We start from the raw sequence: 8,666 nt of genomic DNA on the forward strand, positions 1-8,666 counted from the left end.
CCCCCGCGCGCCCATGCACAGGGGTTCCGAGCAGCGGCGCCACCAAACCCAGGACCACGAGGTCCGGTACCGGCGGCGGAGCCGGAGCGGCCGGCACCACATTGACCAGACGAGGCGGCCTGGTGCAGATAGGAGACGGCGCGTGCAGAACCTGCCTGAGATCGACCCCCTGAATTCGCCAAGCCGGCAACCCACTGCTCGTGGATGCTGTTGTTGCCGGCGCTGATGGTGTTCAGTGGACGGCGCGGCGGCGGGCGACTCATCGGAGGAGAGAAGAGGAGAGGACGCGCGGTGAGAGGAGAGTGAGGAAGCGTGGTGTGAAAGGGAGTGAGCGATGACAGGTGAGAGGGGGGAGTTATGAGCAGTCACGTCCGTGTCCGCGCTTCCCTAGGCGTGCAGCAAGGAGACACGCGTGGGCGCGCTCAGCCTAGCTGTGAAGAAGTTGCCTATTCGGCAGTAGCTTGCGGGCCTGGACCGGGACTGCTTTAAGTTTAGTGCAGGCCGAGATGTGTGTTAAATTGTGATCCAAATTCTAGTACCGGGTTGACTAGACGTAGTACAACCGGGTGGGCCTTGCGTTGGTACCGACGCGTACGAGTACAACTTGTTTACTTGTCCTCCAAGGACTCTCATGTATTGCCCTCATATATACCCCATGTAGTCGCACCTAAGACGGTCTGTTGTCTCGTGCTTGTAATACTCCTCATAATGATTGCGCCTTCGTGCGTCCGTGGTTTTCTCCCGCAAGGGTTTCCACGTAAATATGTATCTCTTTGTCTTGTTTATTTCTCGTTATTATCTAACAAGTGGTATACAGAGATTTGAGACGAGAGGGTTAGGGTTGCGTGCGCCGCCGCACGTACGTGACCCGGCGATCCAACTTCGGATCGATTTCCGCTGCGAAGCCGAGACCGACAGGAGATTCCGCTGCGCACGGTGCAGATATCCACCGAGACGTCAATCTCCACTGTCACCGATTCAGTCGGTTTGACTTTGATCTGCGAGCCGCTGCTTGTCCTCGCGGATATACGCGCGTCATGTGCCTGGTCTGCTGCTGCTACCGTGAAGGATCAAGTCCCGAGGTACAATCGATTTGCTTGTCTGCTGCATCACGTCAAGCCTACCAAGCTGCTGCTGCTCCTACTCGCGTGAGATTACAAGGTTACAGTACCTAGTGCTAGTACTATTCTACTCCGTGACCTACTAGTACTAGTTGAGTACTACTACTACTCACATGGACATCGAGGCTGATCTACAGATCAGATTTTTTGTTCTCTGTTCAATCGCTACGTCCACTGTCCAGCGACTATCAGGTGCTATTTACTCTGTTTTGTTTGCTCCGCATATTAATTCTATCAAGAATTTTTTCTACCGGCTTGTACTACTTTGTGCACACAGATTTAATCTTCTCATGGCATCCATGAAGTACGATCTTCCGCTGCTGGACCGTGACACAAGGTTTACCCTATGGCAAGTCAAGATGCGGGCGTTGCTGGCACGGTCCAACTATGATGAAGCACTGGATAGCTTTGGGAAGAACAGAATTCAGGACTGGACTGATGAAGAGAAAAAGAATTGATTGTAAGGCTTTGTCATAAATTCAACTCCATTTGCATAATAATATTTTGCAGGAAGTTTTGAGCGAGAAAACTGCCGCCGCTCTATGGTTAAAGCTGGAAGGGATTTGCATGACTAAAGATCTCACCAGCAAGATGCATCTGAAGCAAAAATTATTCCTGCACAGGTTATGCGAGGGAGGTAATGTTTTGAATCATATTTCAGAATTTAAAGAGATCATCTCTGATCTAGCTGCAATGGAGGTTAAGTGTGAAGAGGAAGATACTGCTTTAATGTTACTTTGTTCACTGCCAAGTTCTTATACCAATTTTAGAGACACCATATTATACAGTCGTGATACTCTCACACTTAATGAAGTTTATGAAGCTTTAAACTCCAAGGAGAAGATGAAACTAATGGTGCCTCATGATGGTTCAAGTTCATCCCAAGCAGAGGGATTATCTGTTCGTGGCAGGACAAAGGAGAAGAACTCACATAATGGAAACATAAGCAAAAGTAAGAACGGCTACAGGGGCCGGTCGCAATCTAGAGACAAGAAGTATTGCAGGTATTGCAAGAGAGACGGGCATGACATCTCTGAGTGTTTCAAGTTGCAGAATAAAGAAAAGAGGAAAGGTAACAAACAAGGTGAAAATTCTGCTATCGTTGCTCGTGATGATAGTTCCGATGATGCTCTTCGTTATTGCTGGATGTGTTGAGACCAGTGATGAGTGGGTACTTGACACTGCATGCACTTTTCATATGTGTCCACATAGAGATTGGTTTAATACTTTTGATTCCACTACTGCTGCTGGTTCCGTTTTGGGTTTTGATAATTCACCATGTAAGATTGAAGGCATAGGTTCTATTCGAATCAAGATGTTTGATGGCATAATCAGAACTTTGACAGATGTTCGGTATATTCCGAAGATGAAGAGAAATCTTATTTCTATGAGTGCCCTTGATGCAAAGGGATACAAGTATTCAGGTGGAGATAGTGTTTTGAAAGTCACCAAAGGTTCCCTTATTGTGATGAAAGGTGATTTGAGTTCGACCAATGGTCTTTATTACCTTCGAGGTTCTACCGTTTCAGGTAACGCTACTCCAGTTATTTCAAAGGATTTTGATTGTGATGCTGCTAACCTTTGGCATATGCGTCTTGGACATATGAGTGAACTTAGTTTGGCAGAGTTAAATAAGAGAGGCCTTCTTGATGGATATGAACCTGGTAAATTGAAATTTTGTGAGCATTGTATCTTCGGCAAACACAAGAGGGTGAAGTTCAACACTTCGACTCATACAACTGAAGGTATTCTTGATTATGTGCATTCAGATTTATGGGGACCATCTCGCAAGAAGTCACTAGGTGGTGCTAGTTACATGCTGACTATTATTGATGATTATTCGAGAAAAGTTTGGCCTTATTTCTTGAAGCATAAATATGAAGCATTCTCAGCTTTTAAGGAGTGGAAAGTTATGATTGAGAGACAAACTGAAAAGAAGGTAAAAATACTTCGCACTGATAATGGTATGGAATTCTGTTCAAAGCAATTTAAGAATTATTGCAAGTCTGAAGGCATTGTCAGACATTACACCGTTCCTTATACTCCTCAACAAAACGGTGTTGCTGAGCGTATGAACAGGACCATTATTTCCAGAGCCCATTGCATGTTGTCCAATGCAGGTTTATATAGGCGTTTTTGGGCTGAGGCCGCTTCCACTGCTTGTTATCTCATTAACCGTTCACCATCTATTGCTCTTAATAAGAAAACTCCAATTGAGGTATGGTCAGGTTCACCTGCTGATTATTCACAGTTGAGAGTTTTTGGTTGCACTGCTTATGCTCATGTTGATAATGGAAAATTGGAGCCTAGGGCTGTTAAGTGCATCTTTCTTGGTTATAAGTCTGGTGTTAAAGGTTTTAAATTGTGGAATCCTGAAACCCAGAAGGTTGTTATTAGCAGAAATGTTATCGTTAATGAATCTGCTATGTTACATGATGTTTCATCTACTAATGTTCCCGTTGAGAGTGAACAGCAGCCTATTGTTCAGGAGCCTACTGTTCAGGTGGAGCATGTTATTGATTCAGGTGATACATCTGGTAATGAAATTGTTGATGCACATGATGAACCCATCGTTAATGATGATCATGTCACTCCCACTCCAAATCAGCCTATTGTTCCACCCAGTTGGAATCTTGCACGTGACAGAGTTAGGCGGGGTATTAATAAATCTGACAGGTTAATTGAAGAGTGCAATATTGTTTCTTTTGCTTTATCTGTTGCAGAAGAAATTGAAGGTAATGCTGAGCCTTCTTCATATTCTGAGGCTATTATTTCTGGTGATAGTAATAAGTGGATGACCGCTATGCATGATGAGATGGAATCACTTGAAAAGAATGGCACTTGGGATTTAGTAAGATTACCTAGAGAGAAGAAACCTATTCGTTGCAAGTGGGTTTTCAAGAGGAAAGAAGGTGTTTCTCCTAATGATGAGACAAGATATAAAGCAAGGTTAGTTGCTAAAGGTTACAGTCAGATTCCAGGTATTGACTATAACGAAGTCTTTTCTCCTGTTGTGAAGCATAGCTCTATTCGCACTTTACTCAGTATTGTTGCCATGCATGATTTTGAGCTTGAACAATTGGATGTTAAAACTGCATTTTTACATGGAGAATTAGAAGAGGATATTTATATGGAACAACCTAAAGGTTTTGTTATTCCTGGAAAAGAAAAGCTTGTCTGCAAGTTAAAGAAATCTCTTTATGGATTGAAGCAATCCCCGAGACAGTGGTACAAGAGATTTGACACTTTTATGCTCTCTCAAGGTTTCAAAAGGTCTAATTATGATAGTTGTGTTTATTTGAAAACTGTCAATAGTTTAACTATTTATTTGCTCCTTTATGTTGATGATATGCTTATTGCTGCAAAGAGTATGTCAGAGATTAATGAACTAAAGAAGCAATAGAGTAATGAATTTGAGATGAAGGATTTGGGTGCAGCAAAGAAAATTCTTGGCATGGAAATATCCAGAGATAGACCGTCTGGAAAGTATATCTAAGTCAGAAGGGATATATTGATAAAGTTCTTCGTCGTTTTAATATGCATAATGCCAAGCCGGTGAGTACTCCGTTAGCTGCACACTTCAAATTATCATCAGCTTTATGTCCTAAGTCAGATGAAGATTGAGTACATGTCTAGAGTTCCCTATTCGAGTGCAGTTGGTTCACTTATGTATGCCATGGTTTGTTCTCGTCCTGATTTATCATATCCATTGAGTGTTGTCAGTAGATAAATGGCTAATCCTGGAAAAGAGCATTGGAAAGCAGTTCAGTGGATTTTCAGATACCTGTGAGGTACTTCTAATGCTTATTTACAGTTTGGGAAAACTAGAGATGGGCTTGTTGGTTTTGTTGATTCTGATTTTGCTGGTGATTTGGATAAGAGAAGATCACTCACAGGTTATGTTTTCACCATTGGTGGTTGTGCTGTGAGTTGGAGAGCAACTTTGCAGTCTATTGTGGCTTGTTCCACTACTGATGCCGAGTATATGGCTATTTCCGAGGCATGCAAAGAAGTTATCTGGTTGAGAGGTTTGTACACTGAGCTTTGTGGAGATTCATCTTGCCCTACCGTATTTTCTGACAGTCAAAGTGCCATATATCTTACAAAGAATCCAATCTATCATGAGAGAACAAAGCACATTGATGTCAGATTTCATTATATTCGAGATGTTGTTGCTGAAGGTGATTCGAAGGTATGCAAGATAAGTACTCATGATAATCCTGCTGATATGATGACAAAGCCAGTTCCGACCAATAAGTTTGAGCTTTGCTCAAGCTTAGTTGGTATTTCTCACTAGTCCTATGGACTTTGACGCACAAGGTGTTTATGCTGATTTGGATGGAGTTATTCACTTTCTTCTACTACTGGAGGAAATTTGGCTCAAGGTGGAGATTGTTAAATTGTGATCCAAATTCTAGTACCGGGTTGACTAGACGTAGTACAACCGGTGTGGGCGTTGCGTTGGTACCGACGCGTACGAGTACAACTCGTTTACTTGTCCTTCAAGGACTCTCATGTATTGCCCTCATATATACCCCATGTAGTGACACCTAAGACAGTCTGTCGTCTCGTGCTTGTAATACTCCTCCTCATAGTGATTGCGCCTTCGTGCGTCCGTGGTTTTCTCCCGCAAGGGTTTCCATGTAAAAATCCGTGTCTCTCTGTCTTGTTTATTTCTCGTTATTATCTAACAATGCGGGTGCAGCCCAGACAACCAAGCTGCTAATTTTCGTCCCGCACGGGCCTGGTTGGCCCAAATTCGAGCAACCAAATGCGTCCTTGGTCTCACCGAAGTCGGGGTATAGCTTTTCCGAGATTTGACTAGCTGGATGCACTCTAGCCACAAAGATTGAAATCCCATTTGGAGTTTGGACGCCCCTCCACCTTCTAGTGTAGATAGCACAAGCTACTAGCCCACCCCTAATTGCCGCAAAAGAAAATGGTACTCCCTGTGTATATAAGATCTTTTAGGTCAGAGCATCTCCAGCCGCGCCCCCAACAAGACCCCCCAGGCAATTTTTCGGCCGCCGGCGCCAAAAAATCGGCCCAGTCGCGTTCCCAGAGGCCCTTTTTTCGCCGGCTCGGGCCAAAAATGGCGCCGGCGGACCCAACCCGAACCCGGCGCGCTCGGGGGCGCCTGGCGAATCGTTTTTGGCGCGAAAGCGCCGCGGGCCAGCCGCGTCAGCGACACCGCGACGGGCAATGGGCGCCAAGGAGGTTCGGCGCGTCCTCCTCCTCTTCCTCCTTCCGCTCCTCCTCCCACTCCTCCGGCACTCCGACGCTGCTCGGCGTCAAGGCCGAGCCCGCGGCGGAGACGCCGCTCGGTCAACGCACTCGCAGCGTCGGCATCGTCATCAACGAGGGCGGCCGGCGCGCCTCCTCGTCGGCTCCTCCTCCGCGCTTCGTCAAGCCAAAGACAGAGCCGGGGCTCGCGCCGGTGAAGACGGAGCCGGGGCTGGCGCCGGTGAAGACGGAGCACGGCGAGGTCGAGCTCGACGACGACGCGGCCCTTGAATGGGCACGCCAGGACTCCATCAAGATGGCGACGGAGCGCCAGCGCGCCGCCCTGCGGCGCTTCGAGCAGCGCCGCCAAGGCCGCGACGAAGGAGGAGTCGTCATCATCGACGAAGGAGGAGGAGTCATCATCGACGACGACGACGACGACGCGCCGCCGCCGCCACCAGCCGGGGAGGGGTCCAGCAGGGGCGCCCGAGTCAAGGAGGAGAAGGCCGACGATGGCGGCGACGACGGCGACTTCTCGGCCTTCAGCAAGTTTTTTTTGATTAGTTTTTATATGTAATGGCGACTACTCGACTTAAATCCGCGAATATAAGCCCAAGTTTACCGAAATTTGGCGTGTTTTAGCCGAACTTTGCGTAAATTTGCTACACAATTTTTTTCCCCGCGCCTGGGGCCGGCCCTGGGGGCGGCGGCTGGGGGCCAACTCGCCCAGGCCCATTTTTTTTGCCGGGTCACCCCCAGGCGGCGATTTTAGGCGCCCCTGGGGGGCCAACGGCTGGAAATGCTCTCACTACTCTCTTATAATAAGATCTATATTAGTCTACAGTACTGGCTGGCTAGAGCCCAGAATTTTGCCTTTTTCAGAAACAAACGGATAGCGACGACGGCATCCATCGGCGCTGCAGCCAGCCACTGTCGGCAAATTTGACAAATTTGACCTATAGACGAAATCAAATCACATAATGAACTGTCCGTGAAACTATTTCACGCGGCTGACCCGTGGCGCCTAGCTCTCAGGCGCTGCACTAGTGCAACGCCTGGGAGCTAGGCGCTACACTGTATAGTGTGGCACCTAGCTCTCAGGCGCTGCACACTGACTTAGTAATTTTCTGATCACACGGGTGCGACGCTGGCCGTGTAGCGCATATCTGTGAGGCGTTGCACAATGTAGTGTGGCGCCTTCGTGTCGGGCGTCACACAAAAAGGTCAGCTGCGTGAAATAGTTTCACGGATAGTTCATTCTGTGATTTGATTTCGTCTATAGGTCAAATTTGTCAAATTTGCCACCACTGTCTACCCAACTAATCCCATGCCGTCTCGTCTCGATCGATCAGTTTGTGTCACACTCCTACGTACTGTCTATACATGTGGAGGCCCTGGCATTGGCAGAGGATCTAAACATACAAGCTATATATGTGGCTTCCGATTGCTCAGTGGTGATAGATGATCTTAAGAGAAGAAGCGGGGCTGGTTATGGGCTATTATACATGAAATACTAAAGTACTCTACTAGTTTTACTTCATGTAATTTTGTTCATGAATTTAGGAGCTCGAACGTCGAAGCTCACAATCTAGCAAAGCATGCCCTAAAACTGAGGCTTGGTCGCCATGTTTGGTTGGGCCATCCTGGGAATCTTCATTTCGTCCATGTAAACTATGTGACGGATCAATAAAGCTTTGCTTATTGTCTTAAAAAAAAACGTACTGTCTTGTTGTCCACCACCCACTCGTAGCGTCCACATAACGCGTCCTTTATCCGGTCGCTGCAACCCCAGAACCACCATTCCTACTCCAACTATACACCACATAAAATACACAGTTACGAGGTGTGTATGCATGCATCCATCGGCCGGTGACGGAGACGAGACATGGACAGGCGCACGGCCGGCCGCCGGAAGCAACCGTGATGCATGTGGAAGTAGAGTGGGAGTTGGGACTGCACACCAGACCCAAGCTAGCTAGTTCGCCAACCCCATCTAACAACGTGGGAAAGCAAAGCGGGGAGGGTACGTAACGGGATGATGGCTGGACCTGAATATTTTTCCTACCTAAAAGCTACCCGGTCTTGTCTTCGTCTCTCCAAACTGCGCCTGGCCCCATCTGGTTAACGGCTTCGATCGACCGAGGGTCAACGGCTGATGAAACTCTCTTGATGCAAGTATATCTTTTCTTCCTTTTTTTTGCAAAATATTATATAGCGAACGTGCTCTGGGAAGGATCGTCCGGACGGATGCTCTAGGCTGCATCGTGGGCGTATTTTTCGCTCGTTTGGGCCTCCTAGAGCGAACGACCCAAACGGAGCCAA

This window comes from Triticum aestivum, chromosome 4D (genome assembly GCF_018294505.1).
Source record: "Triticum aestivum cultivar Chinese Spring chromosome 4D, IWGSC CS RefSeq v2.1, whole genome shotgun sequence".
NCBI classification, from domain to species: domain Eukaryota; kingdom Viridiplantae; phylum Streptophyta; class Magnoliopsida; order Poales; family Poaceae; genus Triticum; species Triticum aestivum.